This window comes from Oryctolagus cuniculus, chromosome 6, assembly GCF_051225735.1.
Source record: "Oryctolagus cuniculus isolate XC-2025 breed Fujian yellow rabbit chromosome 6, ASM5122573v1, whole genome shotgun sequence".
NCBI lineage: Eukaryota > Metazoa > Chordata > Mammalia > Lagomorpha > Leporidae > Oryctolagus > Oryctolagus cuniculus.
The window spans coordinates 8,364,976-8,383,496 of record NC_142872.1 but is presented as its reverse complement, the minus strand read 5'-3'; the positions used below and the strand labels follow the sequence as shown (position 1 = coordinate 8,383,496).

The following is an 18,521-nucleotide window of genomic DNA, read 5'->3' as shown; positions in this document are numbered from 1 at the left end:
GTGCCCAAACTTGGAACGAATCCAGACTCTTCCATCATTGCTTGGAGATAAGCCACGTACTGCCCACCACCAGCAGTCCAGGGCATGAGCAAGAACTCAGCCTTTATCATGCGTGAGCCATTACACATTTGGGGGTTTATTTGAAAAAACACAATTTGACATCTATATGATTTTTTTAAGGCTAATGTGACAAAGTGGGGAGGAGACATTGGAGAAATACTCAAAGCTTGGGTCAAAGTGGAACCATGATGACTTGCAGATGGTAGCAATCCTACTTCCGAGGCCTGTGTGGACCCTGAGAATGCACTCATCATTTTTTTTTTTTTTTTGACAGGCAGAGTGGACAGTGAGAGAGAGAGACAGAGAGAGAGGTCTTCCTTTGCTGTTGGTTCACCCTCCAATGGCCGCTGCGGCCGGCACACTGCGCTGATCCGAAGGCAGGAGCCAGGTGCTTCTCCTGCTCTCCCATGGGGTGCAGGGCCCAAGCACTTGGGCCATCCTCCACTGCACTCCCTGGCCACAGCAGAGAGCTGGCCTGGAAGAGGGGCAACCAGGACAGAATCCGGCGCCCCGACCAGGACTAGAACCCGGTGTGCCGGCGCCGCAAGGCGGAGGATTAGCCTAGTGAGCCACGGCGCCGGCCACACTCATCATTTAGAGAATGGATTCATGGTGCAGTGAGCAACGGGTGGGGCCTGGTGTGTTGAGCTTACAGGTAAGCTGGACCAAGCCTGACCCCAGGGCCTCATGCTGACCAAGTTAACACTGCAAAATAAAGCAAATGCTCTTGTCAGTGCAAACACAGAGCTTCTCTTCCCAGATACTATTTTATGTTATATTTAATGCAAAACAAACGCATTTCCAGCCACTGCCCATTCGGAGACCACGTCTTCCGTTCCGATGAGATCCACAGTTGTCTGCAGGGAGCCTCACAAGCACAGGGCATCGAAGGCCGGCTTCTCTGAGCGCCAAGGCTCACACGCAAGCAGTGCCACTCGGGGGATGCGACACGCGACAGCCATGGTCCGGTCCGACTGTGCGCCCGTGCCCTCTGCCTTCTCGCGTCTCTCCTCATCACTCTCAGCTTCTTCCTTCTCCCTTTGGATCTGCCTGCTGAACGTTTAATTGAGGCCAATGTTAGGTGCTAAGAAACAGAAAAATACTAACACTTGACATGTTCTCCCAAGAAAGGGAATAAAGATATTAAAATTGTAATCTGCCAAAACACGGGCAAGGCAGAGGAAGCATTGCTTTGGCAATTGTCACGGTCATTTGTCAAGTGTACAGCACGAGCAGTCAGCAAACCAAGGGCCATGGGCCAGGAAGCCCATTAAGAAGACCCTCCGACTCCCAAGCTCCTGGTTCTGCGGCAGATTCAGAGAGGGAGAACTTCTCCGTCTCTCCAAGCTCTGGGCTGGCACTGGGGTGCAACAAGTTAAGCCCCTGCCTGTGACACCAGCACCCCCACATAGGCACTGGTTCGAACCCAGGCTGCTCTGCTTCCAAGCCAGCTCCCTGCCAATTTGCTTGAGGAATCAGTAGAACATGGCCCAAGCGACTGGGCCCCCCACTCACAGGGGAGACCCAGAGGAAGCTCCTGACTCCTGGCTCTGGCCTGGCCCCAGCCCCTGTTGTGGCAGCCACTTGGGGAGTGAACCAGTAGATGGAAGACCTCTCTCTGCTCTCTGTCTCTCCCTGTCTCTCTCAAACTCTGCCTTTCAAATAAATAAATATTTTTTAGAAGTGGGCAGCTTTACATTGTGAAGAAAAAAATCTTTATGAATTGTAAAGGAGGAAACAAATACTCAGACATTAGAACCAAAGAAGCATTTTTAAAAACGCTCCTGGGTGAGGCACTGACTTGAGCGACACCGAGAGTAGACGGTGGAAGAGCAGGAGAACTAACGGGAAGCACTCGTGTTCCTGGGTATGGCAGAGTGTCTAGAATGAGACACACCCTGGGGCTGGACTTCGATCGGCACTTAGGACGTCAGGGACACAGGCTGCATAGCCAGCTCTGGCTGCTGACCCAGCTCCCCACCTCCGCCCCATCTTGAGAGGCCCCAGGAGCAGGGTCCCTGGTGTCCGCTTGTGAGAACTCAGATGGCCTTCCCAGCTCCTGGCCCCAGCCCTAGCCCAGCCCCCACCACTGTGTGCACTGGAGAAAGGAACCAGGCAACAGGGCCTCCCCCCATCTCCTTCTCTGTATCCCTGTCTCTCACATGTAACAACAGTAGAACACTGAAGGAAAAGCAAGGGAAGGCCATTCTTACCAAGAGAAGAGTCTTATTTATGACAGTAAAACATAACACGAAAGACAGATGGCTGCTGAAGGGGACTGGGCGGGTCTTTACGGACAGGGTGGGGCGGGAAGAAGTCACTCAGGGGTTATCTTGAGAGGAAAGCGAAACCAGCCACCCAGAGATTAAAAATCCGCAAGCCTTCTGCTTCCTGCCTTATGTCAATTTCAAGCTGATATAAAACGAAACGCACAGGCTAAGGACGCGCAAGCCTGCAAAGGGTGAAGGGAGAGCTCTGTTGCCCATCTGGGAGGACCAAGGCAGCCCAGAAAACTGTCCCAGGAAGCACAGAGGAGGGACCCAGGGAGGCCAGCGCAGCGGCGCCTGCCAGCCACCCGCAGTGATGCAGGGCCGCCCCAGAGCCCAGGATGCTGCCAGCAAAGGGCATTTTTGGCTTCCATATGCCACGATCGGACGCAAAGCTCGAGGTGCTATTTTTATGTTCGTTTTTTCCATTTAAGCCTCCGTAAGAGATCTAAGAAAGCACCACTGACCTGGTCTCCGTGCTATCAGACGGCCCCAGACTGCTGGAGTGCAGGGGTGCAGGGGCGCGTGTTGAGAGGCTCCGACCCCGAAACCACGCCCAGGGCTTCCCACCTGCACCGCACTCACCGCAGTGCTGGCGGGGCTGCTGCCTTCTCTGGTGCTGTGTTACCAGTTCTTCTTCTTCCACTGAAGGGGACTCGGTGGGGCCCGGACAGCATCCCATTCGGCCCGGACTCAGACTCGTCGGAGCCCCGGTACCGGCTGGGAACCCAGTGCTTATTGACCGAGTGACTCCAAGAGGCCAGCTGGCCACGTGATGATCTTACAGGAAGTCAAACCAGCAGCACTGCTGAAGCAGGAGGATGTGCTGTTGCAGAACACGGCGCTCATGCGTTTCTCCACAGCTTTCACCACCTACAGCGAATGCCTGCCAAGGTAAAACAACTCAGGGGTGGACAGAGGCGAAGCCCGCGGCTTCACTCTGCGTGGAGACCTCCAGAGGCCAAAGGAAGTCACAGCAGCGAGACCCCTGGGTTTCTCCTTCTGCCTCACCTGAGAATGTCCCCGACACCCAGCCCAAGAAGGTGTACACCCAGGAAGGCTGACAGACGCAGACCAAAAAACCATTCCAACCAAAGCATGCTCTTTGGAGCCAAAGGACCAGCTAAGGGGAGGCTGCGCAAAACAGAGACCTTTCAGACTGCAATGTCCCTGCTTCAACCTCACACGCGAGAAACAGCCCTGCTCTGCAGCCTGGGGGAGAGGCCAAGCTGTGCGCTGGGATCCCACCCTCGCCATAGGGAGGCGCAACAGTTCCCTGCCAGCCCAGCAGTGACAGCAAGTCCAGACCGGCGTCACTGCCCGGGGAGAAAGAGGTCACGTTCCATATCCCGGATGCTGCAGTCGGGGGAGGCCCGGGACAGAACAGGAACCAGGCACTCCTATCCTCACCGGCATGGCAGGTGTCAGTACAGCCCCATGGGGACCCTGAATGCCTACCCCCAGCCAGAACAGAAGAAAAACCGAATGCGGTGAAGCAGCTGGTAGGAATACAAAACCTATCCCACGCGCAATAGCAGGGAGCTGGATCGGAAGCAGAGCGGCCGGGACTCAAACCAGTGCTCATACGGGATGCCAGAGAAGCAGCCACAGCTGAACCTCTGCACCACAATGCCAGACCCCACTGCAGTTTCTTTGAAAACCAAGAGTGCAACTTCAGTGTGGCCCTCCCAGTGATCTAAGCCACAAGGGCAAAGAAAGCGACATGTGTCCACACACAAACCAGTACACAGATGTTCAGCACAGTTGTATGCACAACATGTAAAAAGTGACACAGTTTGGACCCCTTCAGAATGTGGCCGGTTATACAGCTGGCTGACACCCATGCCACGATCTGCTGTTGGCAAAGAAACAGAATCAACTCTTGATGTACAAAGCAACCCAGGTAGATTTCCCCAAAATCGTACTTAGTGGCAGGAGAGAGGGGGAACCCCCAGCTCTAAAAGGTGAGACACTGTACCATTCCACTAGAACATTCTCGACATGACAAAATTATTTAAGAGCAGGGTTAAAGGAGCAAGGAGAGTGGGCAAGAGGAAAATGGGTGTGGCCACACAAGGGCCATGGCAGGGAGTGGCAAGGAAATTCACCAAGGCCGGACTTGCCGGTCAGGATGGAGATGAGGGATTGTGTGCTGGTTCCCCTTGTGGTTACATTGTGGCAGAGCGGGTGAAGCACGCACAGCTCTGTGTACGCTTAGATGGGCACAGTGCATTACTTGGAAAGCGTGTAGTGCAAAGGAGCAGAGCCCAGGAGGCCCTCCCCGTACCCACTACCTGCTAGCTCCAGTCCCGCCTCCTCCGCACTCGATGTGCCTTCTGCAAATCTCGTTATCTTTGAACAGGATTGCGCCCTTCACCACACAGGGTACCTCACTGCGACGACTACGAACACTCCTGCTTTGTAAAAAACTTCCTGGTTAGCTTGCATACATTGTCAGTTTTCACAAGAAAAAGATTACATGTATCAAGTCTATATTAACTGGAAATGGAGCAATAACCAAGATTTATAGCTGTGTCAGTACAAAAGAGTGACAAACAGTGGGGAATAAAATGCCAAAAATCTTTTGCTAAGGGCATTAAAATCTACTGTAAATCAATTTTTCAATCTCAGATACAACAGTTTCGACGACTGAAATCTCTATCCCTCTGTGAAATGGTGTTCTGCAACCTTGCACTGAGTTCACGGGGTCGGGAGGCTTTCTGATAGCTGAGACTTGGTCTGGAAACAAACATTCTTGAGTTCCTTGCTGTGAGGGCTGACGAGGATGTGATGGGCATGGCGGAGCACAACAGTGTTCCTTGAGGGTCTGCTCTTCATCTCCCGTTCCTAAGAACTGCGGTGCAGAGGTGCCTTCCTGTCTTTCTCCCTTTTCACCCAGGCTCAGGAAGAACAGAGCCAAGGGTCCAAGCCCGAGTCGCAGCCCCAATGGATGCAGAAACAAAGGCAGGTGCAGCTCTGGGCAGAACCAAGCCATGGCCGTTCTGCCGTGGACGACACGCCTCTCCCTCTGCTCCGTCTATCTCACCTTCTACCTCTTCCTCTCCCTGCAGCTTCCCTTGTTTGCCACAAGCTGTGGCAGACAGCAAGGACCCAGAGAACCTCCCACACAAAGGGACAGATACTCAGTGTCCTGTCCCAAGTCATTCCTGGAGTAAATGTGTACCTGTCCCTGCTTTAACCTGCAGGGGAAATGAACCAAGGACCAGGGAAGAAGAGAGCGGGAAAGCACCGTAAAACCACTCTGGGGAGGGCGTCTCTGAGACGATCACTACAGGAAGTGCCTACCCAGGGAAGGAAGGAACACTTGGCCTTGCAACCCCTCTACGAGACGTCCCACACAGACACCTGCTGGGACTGTGCACCCACAGCTGGGCTCCCTGGCACCTGCACAGGCGAGTGGACTCGGGTCGCCCTTAGCTGAAGCAGGTGCAGGAATTCCCATGCGATGGTCGAATCTTCTTGCTTTCCCTTGTGCACATCAGCAGCACTCTCAGCCCTTGGGGGCTGTAGCTCCCACCAGAAGCCTCCAAGAGGCACAGGTTTTAAAACCAGAGGACTCAATGGAAGCCATGGGTCCTGAGGCAGAAGTTCAGCCCAGCAGTTGAACCTGGGGCCGCTGCACCCCACACGGAGTGCCTGGATCGAGTCCCTTCTGGCCTGCTTCCGACCTAGCTTCCTGATGACGTGCGTTATGGTAGGCAGGAAGTGACAGCTCAGAGACTATGGTCATCCACGTGGGAGATGGGCATCCAGGTCTGAGTTCCTGGTTTAAACCTAGCCCACGCTCTTGCAGGCATCTTGGTAAAGAACCAGCAGGCGGAAAAGCAATCAACCAACCTCTCTCTCTCTCTCTCCTTCAAATAAAATGAAAAATAATTTACATAAAAGTGTATGTTTAAAAAAATCATCATTCTCCAGAATTAAGTTAGTCTCAGTAGGAAAGAGTGAAAGGAAATGTATCCACTGCTTGTCACAACTTGTCTATTCCAGAAAGAGTTCTGGGTCAGCATCTTAGGGACGCGAGGCCATTACCTCCTGTGCTCTCAGCCAGCGGTAGGACGCAGGCCACACTGTGCATCTGTAAGAAGGGCTACACTTCTTCATGTTTGTTTCATCCACTGTTATTTCAAAAGCCATTATAGACAGACAGCGGACAGAGACATCAAGAACCGGCTATGAGCTTTTATCAGAGTTAATCAGAGAAATTCCAGCCCAAGTTACGCTTGTCTTAGGGCAGTGTTTCTGAACAGCAGCCCATGAGTCACCTGGGATGACCTAGGGGACTAATTAGAATTTTCCAGCTCCTGGGCCCTAAGGCAGATCCACAGAATCTGAGCCACAGGCCAGGAATGCGCATTGCGGCAAAGCTGTCGCACCAGACCCACGAGTCCCAAAGCCCGAGAAGCGACGTCCCTCTTCATGATTGCGCCTGCCTCATCTGGAGGTAAATACAGCTCCAGCCTTCCAGGGAGACAGCACTCACGATGGGAACTCAGCTCCTGATAGAAACCTCAAGAATGTGTAAAATAGACTCCTATCAAACACGCGCTGCGCCGTGCTGCTCAGACTCCAAGTTTCCATAATCCTCCACATGATTATTCGGTGGACCTCAGTGAAAATCAGATTTGTAATGAAATATTCGTCTATGAGCATTTTTTTAAAGAAACTTTGGCTTGCTGTAGCCTTTGTGTGCTCTGCTAACTGATCTGTCTGAACTGAGAGCCACAAGTCTTTAAACACAGGATTCCGCAAATGACCTGACCAGGTGACGCTACCAAGACCCTTCGCAAGTGGGATGAGAGGACTTACTTGGGTCAAAACATTTCTTTTGAATTGTTTAAAATTTTCATTAAGAGGCAAAACTAGAAAATAATCTTTCATGCACTGGTTCTACCCCCAAATGCCTGCAACAATCGGCATTGAACCAGGCTCAAGTGCGGAGCCTGGAACTCAGTCAGGGTCTCCCATGGGGGCTGCAGGGACCCAAACACTGGAGTCATGAGCTGCTGCCTGCCAGGGTGTGCAGCAGCAGGCAGCTGGAATGGAGAAGCAGAGCAGGCGCTGAAGTCAGGGCGCGGTGATAAAGGACGCAGGCAGCCCGAAGCGTCCTACGGCCGTGCCAAGGGCTCCCACCAGAACACATTTCTTGTGAAGACTGGAGTTTGCAAAAAATAGATCAGATGGGGGTAAATGCCTCAAAAACAAAAACAGCGGGTAAAATTATCTTTCCATCAATGGAGTTCCAAATTAGAGAAAAGACAGCGTGAATGTTGTAGAATGTGGTGCCCCCGTACAACCACTTTAAGAAACCACGTGCGAGTGTGCGTGTGAGTGTGCAGTAGGGTGGGAAGAAACACTCTGTTCCTAAAGCTGTATTTATGAAATGCGTGAAGTTTGTACGCCTTACATGAACGTTTTATGGGGAAGACACACACACACACGTGCTTACTCCATAAATTGCACTGGCCAAAACAGAATTTTTTAAACACTCAGTCTGGATCCGTGAATTTCAAGTTGTGGTTAGGGGAAAAGGATGGACTCTTGGAAATTGCCCACCAGTGTTCTCCCAAAAGTTTGTGGAAAAGGCACACGATGAAGAAAAGACCTCACAGTTTAGCACCACAGTAAGCTTATCTTTGAATTCTATTTTTCCACCAACTCGTCCAAGCATCCGCATACAAGTCATGGCGAACCCACAAGGACTCTGACCCACAAAGGTGTGAGTCTGAAGAGATCTGTCTTTGAAAATCTGATCATGTCAAGTGCTGCAGGAAGAGGCAGGCTCCTGTAAGCACGCACACTAGGCAGCACGGGCGAGGTGGCAGTGAGCACACAGAGCACGCACTTGGGACGCCTGCAGCTTCTCCCTGTGCCCTGGGAAGACGAAGGTGCACAGGCCCTTGTCACGCTGGCGACAGACCATGGAGAGGTCAAGTCCTTGTCTGAACAACTGCACTCCCTCAGCCACGCGGAGTAAAGAACTGGGGGGCCCAGCCAGGCTGTCTTCACGGGTCTGAGCCAGCTTTCAGGCCTGGAAACTTAACAAGAGACTGCGAGGTGGCGTCCGTAAGTGCCTGGCTGATGAAGGACCTCGAAGATGCAGGTGACTGCGTGGACATGAGCTGGTTGGACTCCCACGAGATCCTTCCACGAAGGGGTTGGAAGACTAAGCTTTGGGTTTAGTCTGTTAGCAAACAGAGCAACCCAATCCCAGCTACTGACTCCTGAATGTGTCAAAATTTCTCCCAACACTAAAAGTGATTTCAGGTATTATAATCAAGTGATGAATCTAAAAGCTGCAAATATCTATTACCTTGCTAAAACAGCCAAGCAAAAAAAAGGGAGGCTTCTATTCACTGTGTCTCATTTATCTTAGCATGCTGTTTAAAACGGTGCGGGTGGAATTTCATTTTATAAACCAACGGTGGCACCCCAGGAAGACCTGTGGCCTCAGGCCCTGGGATGTTCATGAAGTCCCCACACCGGCTGGAGGCGGATGCAGACTGATATCTGCAAGGGTGCCTTCGACACGACGGCCCCGCAGTCGGCGAGGGAAAGTGGGCAGACACCAGCAGCAGCAAGGGGCGGTGCACCCGGGTTTCAGCTTTAAGTCTTGGTTGTGTTGCTCAATATCCCATCACTTTCTCCCGCTGGCTGCCAAGTCTACCCTCCCGAGGGGAGAGGGAGGCTTAGTTGAAGAGCAATGTTTATGCAGAAAAATGCAGGATGAAGCTTTCGGGGAATGAAATACGCACGCTGGCCAGGGAAAAGGAAGCCACTCATCTTCCCAAGACTCCGGAATAAACCTTGTTTGCCCCCACAACAGCTATGAATTTGTCACACGCGTCCACACACACACACACACACAGAGTTTTTTCAGGGATTCTGACTGAAGAATCCAGGCTGCCATGCTGTTGGAAAAACCAACTGATAGAATTCGTGTTACAAAACACTGTTTTGATAGCCTAGAATTATCAAAATTAAGGATGGTAATAATCTGGTAATTAACAGCAATTTCTTTTATCATCACAGAATGCCGGGATACAGAAGCAATGACCTGTAATTTCCTCACATGAGATTTGCATGCATTATCACTATATTTGTAATTACCCCAGCAGTCACCCAAAATATCGCTTATCATTCGCTCAGAAGACGTCAGGGATGTTAAAGCAGACAGGGTGGCCTTCTTTGCCAGAGCCATTGAACAAAAGGTCATTGCAACAGGGAAAGTTAAACACAATGTGACAAGTACAGCAAAAAGGTAATTAGCGCCATTATCTCTTCCCTGCTAACTCTTTGGTAATAGAGAACTACATATACATGCAGAATTTTTAAAAAAAGCTAATTGACTTGGCTTTTGTGTTTTTTCTGCTGTAATTAAAACTGGAATTGAAATGTAGAGGGTTCAAAAGCTTAACAAAATAAACTGAGTTCTCATGGAGCTGCACTCTCCCGGGCTCTCCACCTGCGTCTTCCACGGGCCCGGAGGCTGCCTGTGAACACTCACCTTGCCACCTGGTCTCTACCTCCCCCAGGGACCAGTGGCCCCCTTGCACCCGCCAGGAGTTTGCCCACTCTTCCTGCAGAAAGACTAACCGAGAGTGGGGTGAGCATGGCCAACCTGGGGCATGCGCGCTCGGTACACACTTGGAGAGCTCCCACCGCAGCTCTGGGTGAAGAACACCGCCACCCCCACCGTCACAGTGTGCATAGCCCCCCCGCCCCCCGGCCCCGTGTGGGCTAACCATGTGCCCCTAACCACGGTAGAGGCAAGAGAGCCTGGACCCCAGCTTGGAGGCGCGTAACAGAGGAGCCTGGAGGGTGGGGTGCAGGAGGCCCGGGGATCCAGGGGACTCCTGCCTGCACCCGTCCATGGATTTTATCTGCCTGTAGTATTTGTTTCATCAGGCTATTAACTTTAAAGAACACAAATTTGAATGAGAATTTTAATTTTTGCTTATTTATTTATAAGGCAGAGAGACAGACATGCATATCAGACCAAGAGAGCAGCCATTCATCAAGTCACTCCCCAGATGCCCACAATAGGCGGGGCTGGGCCAGGCCGAAGCTGGGAGCCAGGATCCATCCAGAGCTCCCGCGTGGGCGGCAGGGACCCAACTACTCGAGCTGAGACCACTGGGAACCGGGAGCACACCAGCAGGAGCTGGCCCAGGAGTAGGGTGAGGACTCAACCCAGCCACCCCACATGGAAAGCGAGTCTTACCAGGCTGGATCTCTCCGGACGGTGATGAAGACACCACGACTTTCCACAGAAAAAACAGACATCGCCAATGCCAGGACGTTATCAAAAGATAACGCTAAAAACTAAGGTCTATTGATGCAAATGTGGTTGGCTCATTCGACTGAAGTAATACGTGCAATACCCATGGGTTTATTTCTTTGCTGTTTGGAAAGTGAAGCAATCGAACACTTACAAGGCTAAACAAATCAATGCTCGATAAAAGCTAACAAACAACAAAAATGATTCTCGCTTCCCTCCTCATCCCCACCCTGGTCAGGACGCAGTCTCTTGTGACGCTGACTGCGTTCCCCAGAATTCCAGGACATTCTCTGCCTCACGCACACACGGCCTGGCCGCACAGGGACGTGGTCCTAAACTAAGGGGAGCACACCCCACATGGAGTTCTTTGCGCTGCTCTTCCTACATCCCAGTATAACCCAGGTATTTTCGTACTGCTACACACATTTGCTTCCAGCTTTTAAGCGTTGGCAAGGCTTCCACCTCCGGGCTCCTGCATGCCCCCTACCACCTGCACCCAACAACAGAGCGCTTCGAAGCACTTCTGTAATCGTGATGACAAACAGCACATCAACAAACACCCTGAGGCTTCTTTCTGGAAGAAACCAGGTATCTCATAATTGCTCTATTAAATTACTGCTCTAAATTATTAAATTATTACTCTAAATTAAATTATTAAAAAAGTTTAAAAGCTGTTAATCTGAAAAGCTTTGACCCTAAAATCTATCTTTTATTTACTGAGACATGTTTAAAATTGACTGGGAATGTGTTATAGAAAAAAATTGGCCAGGAAGGAATGTAATTCAGAATTTCTAAGGTGTATCAGGGTGCACACGCTGTATCAAAACAAATAAATGCATAATTTTCTCATTCATTTTTTGCTTTATTCCTGTTTAATATCTGAAACATAATGCTATTAGAAAGGTTTTCTTGTGTTGTGTATATACCTTCTAATTTTGTGTTATATATTGAGAATCACAAAAATGAAATAATTACTACATCAATTTCACTGTGATATAAAAAATTAGTATGTGCGTACAGTCAGGAAACACCAAATATTAAAAATAAAAAACTTTCCCTTCTCACAAACCCCAAAAAGGGTCCTCTCCAAAAAACAAAAAATCACTTTGAGATCCTTTTAATTCCTTCTCAGTTAAAGGATGTACAAAGCATGAATGCAATATGTGTACGAAGGCACACGTTAATAAGAACAAAAATAAATAAACCTTCCTTTAAAAGGCATTCCTTACTTTTCTGTGTGATGAATCATGAATGAGTTTTAAACTGGCCTCTCTGTTCTTACCAAGGTGCCCATTCACAACTCCTCATCATCTGCCTTTGTATTATTCATATTTTGATTTACAAACTTGTCGTCCTGCTTGCAAAGTCCTTTGCTACTAAAGATTCAGATTTGCCCCTTCTTCCTCCCAAACTCCAAGTATTTCCCCTTGGTTTTTCCATCTGGGACTGACTTTGTTAGAAGGAGTGAGGTAGGGGTGTGGCTTCATCCTCCTGCCCCCACCCCAGCACTTGGTACCCTACAACAGAAGCAGGGAGCACTAGCGTCCTCCCACAGACCTGCAGCGCACCTGCAATGCACACGACCTTCCAGCACGGATACCACTGTTATCTTCCAGGCTCACAGATGCCAGCACGCCTCAGACTTTTTTTAAGATTCATTTGTATTTATTTGATAGACAGAGTTAAAGAGAAAGGGAGAGATACAAAGAAAGAAAAAGCAATCTTTCAGCCACTGGTTCAATCCTCAAATGGCTGCAACAGCCAGAGCTGGGCCAGGTCCTCCCGGTGGTGGCAGGAGCCCAAACGCATGGGCCATCTTCTGCTGCCTTCCCAGGCACGTTAGCACGGAGCTGGATCGGGAGTGGAGCAGCCAGGACTCCAGCCGGTGTCCGTACAGGATGCTAGCGTTCCAGACAGCAGCTCGACCTGTTGCACCACAATACCAGTCTGGAGATAGCTGGTGTTTGAAGCAAGTAGTAGATACCCAGGCTGAGACACAGAAAGTCACCCCGTGTGATTCTCCAAGCTGCTTCCCCAACTGGGAAGGCTTAGGCAAAGGGATGGTGCACTTGCTGTTGCTGGAACACACGGCAGTCTCACCACGTAGAGCTCTTGGTGACCACACCGCTGAGCTCCCAGGAGTCCACAGGTGCACGACAGACTCCAGGCATGAACAAGAAAGAAACCGACGCTATGAAACCCCTGGGATTTCAAGGCTGACTTGTTATTACCAGCCCATTCTGATGAACACCCTCTGTATTTTATTTCTCTGACATATTTATCTCCTCTGTTCTATAAGGACTACTATTATGTTTTAATATCTTTTAATGTTATTTTCCCTCTCTTTTTCTCCAGATTTCTCCAGCTAGTCTTGCATATTTATTTCCCAAGATGGACGTTAGCATTGATTCAGGTTCTGGAAAAATTCACAATGTTTTCACGGGCATCAGATGCATATATAGATTTAGGCTAAACTGACACTTTTAACAGAATTTAAAGTAGGTTTTTATAGTTTTTAAGTTTACAAATACATATTTTAACTTTTTGCTTGCCATTCAAATAGTTTTTTCTTTGTTATATGTCCTAGCTATTGTTTATTTGTAATAAAGCTACTGATCTATACAGATTTAGTTTTAGAATCTGCTAATTTACTGAATTCCCCTAATATTTTAAGTATCTTCCCATTCAATAATTGTCTATGTTCTAGGGAAACAATGTATCTATGCAAATATTTATTTCTTATGGCTTCATTTCCAACAGTTGTATCCCTTTTTTTCCTCCTCCTATCTATTAATGGTGGTTACTATTTTCCAGATTAGTGGTGAAAAACAGTGGCAATACCACTGATCTGGATTTTTACTGTAGATTGGTTTGTGCTTTCTAGAACTTTGTTGACACAGAATCCTATGGTATGTACTCCTCTGTGTGGTGTTGGTGTGGGGATGGACAAAGGTGGGCAGTTGCTAAGAATTACAAACAGGTACAAGAATATGTCAGGGGCGGCACATGCATTCGTTGTCATTCTGCAGTAATGGTTTCACAGCATAACCTATGTCAAAATGCATCCAGCTGAGGTGAGTGTCTAGCCCAGGAGTTCAGAAGCCTGCGTTCTGCACCGGGTACCTGGGTGGGTCAATTCCCAGCCCCAGTCTGACTCCAGCTCCCTGCTACCGCTTTCCCTGGGAGGTGGCAGTAACTGGGTTCTTGCCACCCACCTAAGAGACCGGATGGAGTTCTCAGCTCCCAGTGTGGGCTTGGACCAGCCCCGGCTGCTGCAGGCATTTGGGGAGTAAACACCGGAGATCCCAAGTGGCCTTTCTCACCTCTGCCCCTAGCTTTGCTATTTCTCTGCATCTCCAACTAAAAAATTTTAAAGTCTAATCTAACTGTACGTTTAAACATGTCCATTTATTTCCTCATAAAAGCAACCAGTTAGTAAGCATTTCAGAAATATTAGTGATGGTGCATATCCCTCCCTTATTCCTGACTTTGGTTGGAGATATTCAGTATTCATACACACACACACACACACAGACATAGGTAAGCAACAAAACTATTTCTTAATTATGTTAAAAAAACTAACCATGTACAGTGTCTCTAATTTCTAATTTTTTTTGTCACTGAAAATACATGTCAAGTATTGCCAGATGCATTTCTGAAGGTATTTTTCATTTATCCAAGTGTATTTTAAATTGTTTTCTTCATCTATCCAAATAGATATTAAATTTAAATTATTTATATTATATTTTAATATTATTAATTTAATATCCAAATAGATATTAAATTATATTTGCAACACCTTTTCTAAGTTTTATATTTAGAAATTAATTCATAAAATATGTCCTTAATATAACTCCTGAATGTCATTTATCACTGAGATTACCTGTATTATTTTCACCAGGAACAATGCGCATTCTGGGAGAGTTGGCCATGCACCTGGAAACTGCCCAAAGTAAGTGCATTCCAGATCTCAAAACCAATGGATTTGCCAACCATTGCTAGAAAAAGCCAAGATCATTGTCTTAATATTGTAGTCTTAAAAGCAACATCAACAACATCTAAAACATCAAGAGAACAAGGTTAACATGTTTCTTGGTGGCCGCACTATTCAGAACACCAGCTGAACTCTGTCTTGTTTGCAGGGTGCACCTGTACGGGCAAAATGCTCTCTTCCTTCCAGGGAAGTGAGCAGCTGCGGAACGGAGTCTGCGAAGGCACGGAACCAGGACAGAGCCCAGCTAACTGCCGTGAGCGGCCCCTCACAGACAGTTGGCCCAGAGGAGCAGTGTCAGCCTCGCCCACGAATGGTACAAACACAAACTATCTGACCCTTCCTGGGCTCCGTGGAGGGCTCAGCAGCCCCTGTCAGCCTCCAGGAATTCTGACGCACACAAAAGCATGAGACTAGCCAGTGCATGTGTGAGCTCAACCCTAGCTCTTCAATCAGCTTGTTTGGCTCAAAATCCTATGCAAATCTTCCCAAAGCATCCTGCAGTATCTGAAGAAAGGCCCGTGTCTCTGAGCTCAAAATGCAACACAGAAAAAGACTAAAAGACTAGAAGTCACTGACATCAGTTTTTTACAAAAGAAGAAATGTTTAATTTTCAGGTGCATCTTCAGAGAAAGTCAATCTTCCCCATTTTTACGGAAATGAAGAGACATCTCTCCAGCGATGGCATTCAGGGCACACTGTGCATCTGGGCAAGCAGCATCAGGAAGTCATCACAGCTTGTCTCCGCTCTGACCCGCAGGCGCCACAAGGCTGTCATTCCATCCCTGCACCCAGAGGAAAGGCCCGGCGTCCTACGGAAGGTGGCAGAATCATGGAGAAGATTCTGGACAGACAGGCTACGTGACACTCACCCTCAGTTTATGGCTGTTGACTCACACTTTGTGGTCCAATCATACCGCACCACCTGCTGCTTCTTCATCAAACCCATTATCAAACAATACACAAGGTACCCTGTGTCTCCAGGTTTCCATCTCTCCGTGAAACCTCCCACGTGGTGTAAAATGTACATCAACTGTGATGTTTCCCTCTGTGGGTCCATCTTTCATTATCCATGGGCCTAGGATGTGTTAGGGAAAGACCCATCAAGCAATATAAATGGAAGCAAATGATGACGCAATGGAGTATTTCCTGATGGCCCTAGGTGGTGCCGGGCACCCCGTGTGAGTCCCAACACGCAGTCCCAAGGGCTCAGCAAACTGCCTCAGCCATTCTGCTCAGACAGCAAAGCAGCGAGGGCACAAACATGTCAAACTCTGAGCTGGCAAACCCTGAGGTGACGGGCAGACAGCAATTAAACAAACTGAGACGAAAACTGCAGACAGCGTAGGATGCTGAGCCCTTGAAAGATACTCACGGGGAAGGCACCCAAACTGGAGGAGAGTGAATGAAGAGTTAACAGAAACCCACCCAGGAAACAAAAAATACAGCGTGGGAACTGGTGCCAGAGACCAGGGCTTGAGTGAACACGAAAGGAAAGAACCATCAAAATTATTAATTTTGCGGGTAAGAGACAGCTTATGTTTAATTACAGCATACTGATAAAGAAGAGGTAAAAATGTACCACAAGCCAGAATCAATAAAAACGGTAAGGATAAAATCGGCGCTTTTACTGTTAACGCGTCTCTAATTAGACCATTTTCTAAGAATTCTGTTTAACGCCTGAGACAAATTGTTCAGCGCTGTGACTTCTCCCCTCCACAGCTCTGACTCTCCCCTGCACCCCTCTCCCCACGCTTTCTTGCTGAGTTTCACGGTTATGGCCTCTTGCCTGCAGTCAGCTACTGTTTCTTTATTGTCCCCTCTTAGTGGGACAAGGAAAGGCCTGCGTGTGCTTCATTCTCTCTAATGCTTCCATTTTGAAACTTTCAGAAATGCAGGTCCAAGGCAGACTGTGCTTTGCAGATCCGCTCTCACATCCTGACAGAGCATTGCAGCTCCAGCCAGCGGTGTGCCCATGGAAACCAGAAGTCATTGTATCCCGGGAAACTATGGCAACCAACAGAGACAAACTGAAAACAGCCCCATTGTCATGATTTTAATGAGTCAAAGATGTGAGTATCCTCTACAATGAATCCAACTGTGATTTGCCAAGGAGAAGATACAATTCAAGCCAGCCCCAATAATTAGAGGAGGATTTGAAAGACTACATTTATGATTGATTTATCCTAATGGATCTATAACAATAAACACTTATTAAGCTGGTTCCTAAAAAGAAGCCAGGAAAAATCAACAGATGTGATCAGCTCTGATAAGCAACTGCTCACACAGTAGCATCGAATGCATTGCACCTGCCAATGTTCTGGCAACGCAGCCGGTACCAGAGCTGCGGTTGTCAGCCTAGCACAGAGATGCCCAGCCATCGCGTGACTGCTCTGTGGCTTTGTGCATCTGAAGTCATTCAAATAATGAATCCAGATTCCTTCTGCCCAGCTCCTCTCTACTTTTAGCCTCCGTTCGACTGAGGCTCTGGCTTAGCGTCTCCTCAGCCGCTCGCTCCTCTAATCACACCAAGCTAAGGAGAAGCCACGGAGGTCACCCGTGTGGACTTAGCATCTATTATTTTGACAAATGAGTTTGCAGCATGAAAGCAGGACTCCCACTGCACTGCAGTTTGTTTGAGCTCATTTATTTTGCATATTGTGTGAAGTTTAATCCCAAAACTTCTCCCCCAAAGAAATCTGGGTCATACCTTTCTCCTTTTTCCTTACAAAAACAGGGCTAGGAAGATTAATACTTACAAGAAGATAGGGTGTGTGTGGGTGTGTGTGTGTGTGTACAGGTACGTGTCACACCGCATTTTTTAACATGTCAAATGAAATTCATCAAAATCTAGTGACTCCCATGAAACAAGGGAGTGACACACTAGCAGTAGTGCCTGGTAATCGTCAAAGCATACCCCTCAAATGTGAAATACCATTCAAAGGGGAAAGTCAAAAGCATCCTAGATGAGAGACACCATTTGTAGAAGGTCATGCATTTGGTAAAAGGTGGCCAATTCATTGGTTAAAGCAGGAAACCAGAATAAATGTATTTTCTAAACATTTCAACTTATATGCATAAAACAAAGTAATTCATAAAGATTTTGGTGTGGACTGAAGCCTTGTTTGGATGAAGAGCCCACTGAACAGTTTTGTATCCTCTTAGATAATACAGCATCTATAATCCCAAATCTCATTTGAGGACTATTGGAAACTCAATATTCTTGCAAAACAATATGAGCAGAAAATCTCCATAGACTTTTTTCATTTTCCAATTTTTGTTTTCTTTCTGACATCAATTGTAATATCATTATTTATCAGCAAATTACCTTTCCAAATATGTATTTCATCAGAACTATTTTAACTCCAAACATGTTTATCAGTTTATATCATATTTTATTCAATTCTATCATTGTAGGAGCCGGCATTGTGGTGCAGTGGGTTGAGCCACAGCCTGTGACGCCAGCATCCCATATGGGCATCAGTTTGACTCACAGCAGGTGATCTTCCAACCCAGACCCCTGCTAATGTACCTGGGAAAGCAGAAGATGACCCACGTGCCTGGGCCTCTGCCACCCATGTGGGAGACCTAGACGGAGCTGTAGGCTCCTGGCTTCAGCCAGGTCCTGCTTTAGCTATTACAGCTATTTGGGGATTGAACCAGTGGATGGGAGGTATCTCTCCCTTTCTGTCTCTCCCTCTATTTCTATAACTCAGCCGTTAAAATAAATAATCTTTTTTAAATTACATAATGTTACAAACAAGCAATTGCGATATTCAGATTTGGGAACAAACACAACTGGTTATCAGTGAAACCAACAGGTGCAATGTCACGGACATTGACGGTAGCACGAGCCACAGTGTGCCTGCTTTAGAGAAGAAATGAGAGAACAAGGCTGATA

At 48.0% G+C, this 18,521-nt stretch overlaps 1 long non-coding RNA gene across 14 annotated transcripts in view; it reads right to left on the bottom strand.

Moving 5' to 3' along the window:
- LOC149126003 (uncharacterized) overlaps nucleotides 1–18,521 on the bottom strand; it is a 611,412-nt gene that overhangs the window by 524,544 nt on the left and 68,347 nt on the right. The window contains exons 3-4 of one of the 14 annotated variants that reach the window (XR_016235119.1): nucleotides 15,493–15,698; nucleotides 15,219–15,405 (exon numbers count right to left, since the gene is read on the bottom strand). The exons of 8 other annotated variants lie outside the window; for them this stretch is intronic. This is a non-coding gene — a long non-coding RNA (uncharacterized LOC149126003). 5 more of the 14 variants (XR_016235118.1, XR_016235128.1, XR_016235116.1 and 2 more) reach the window with 5 other exon arrangements.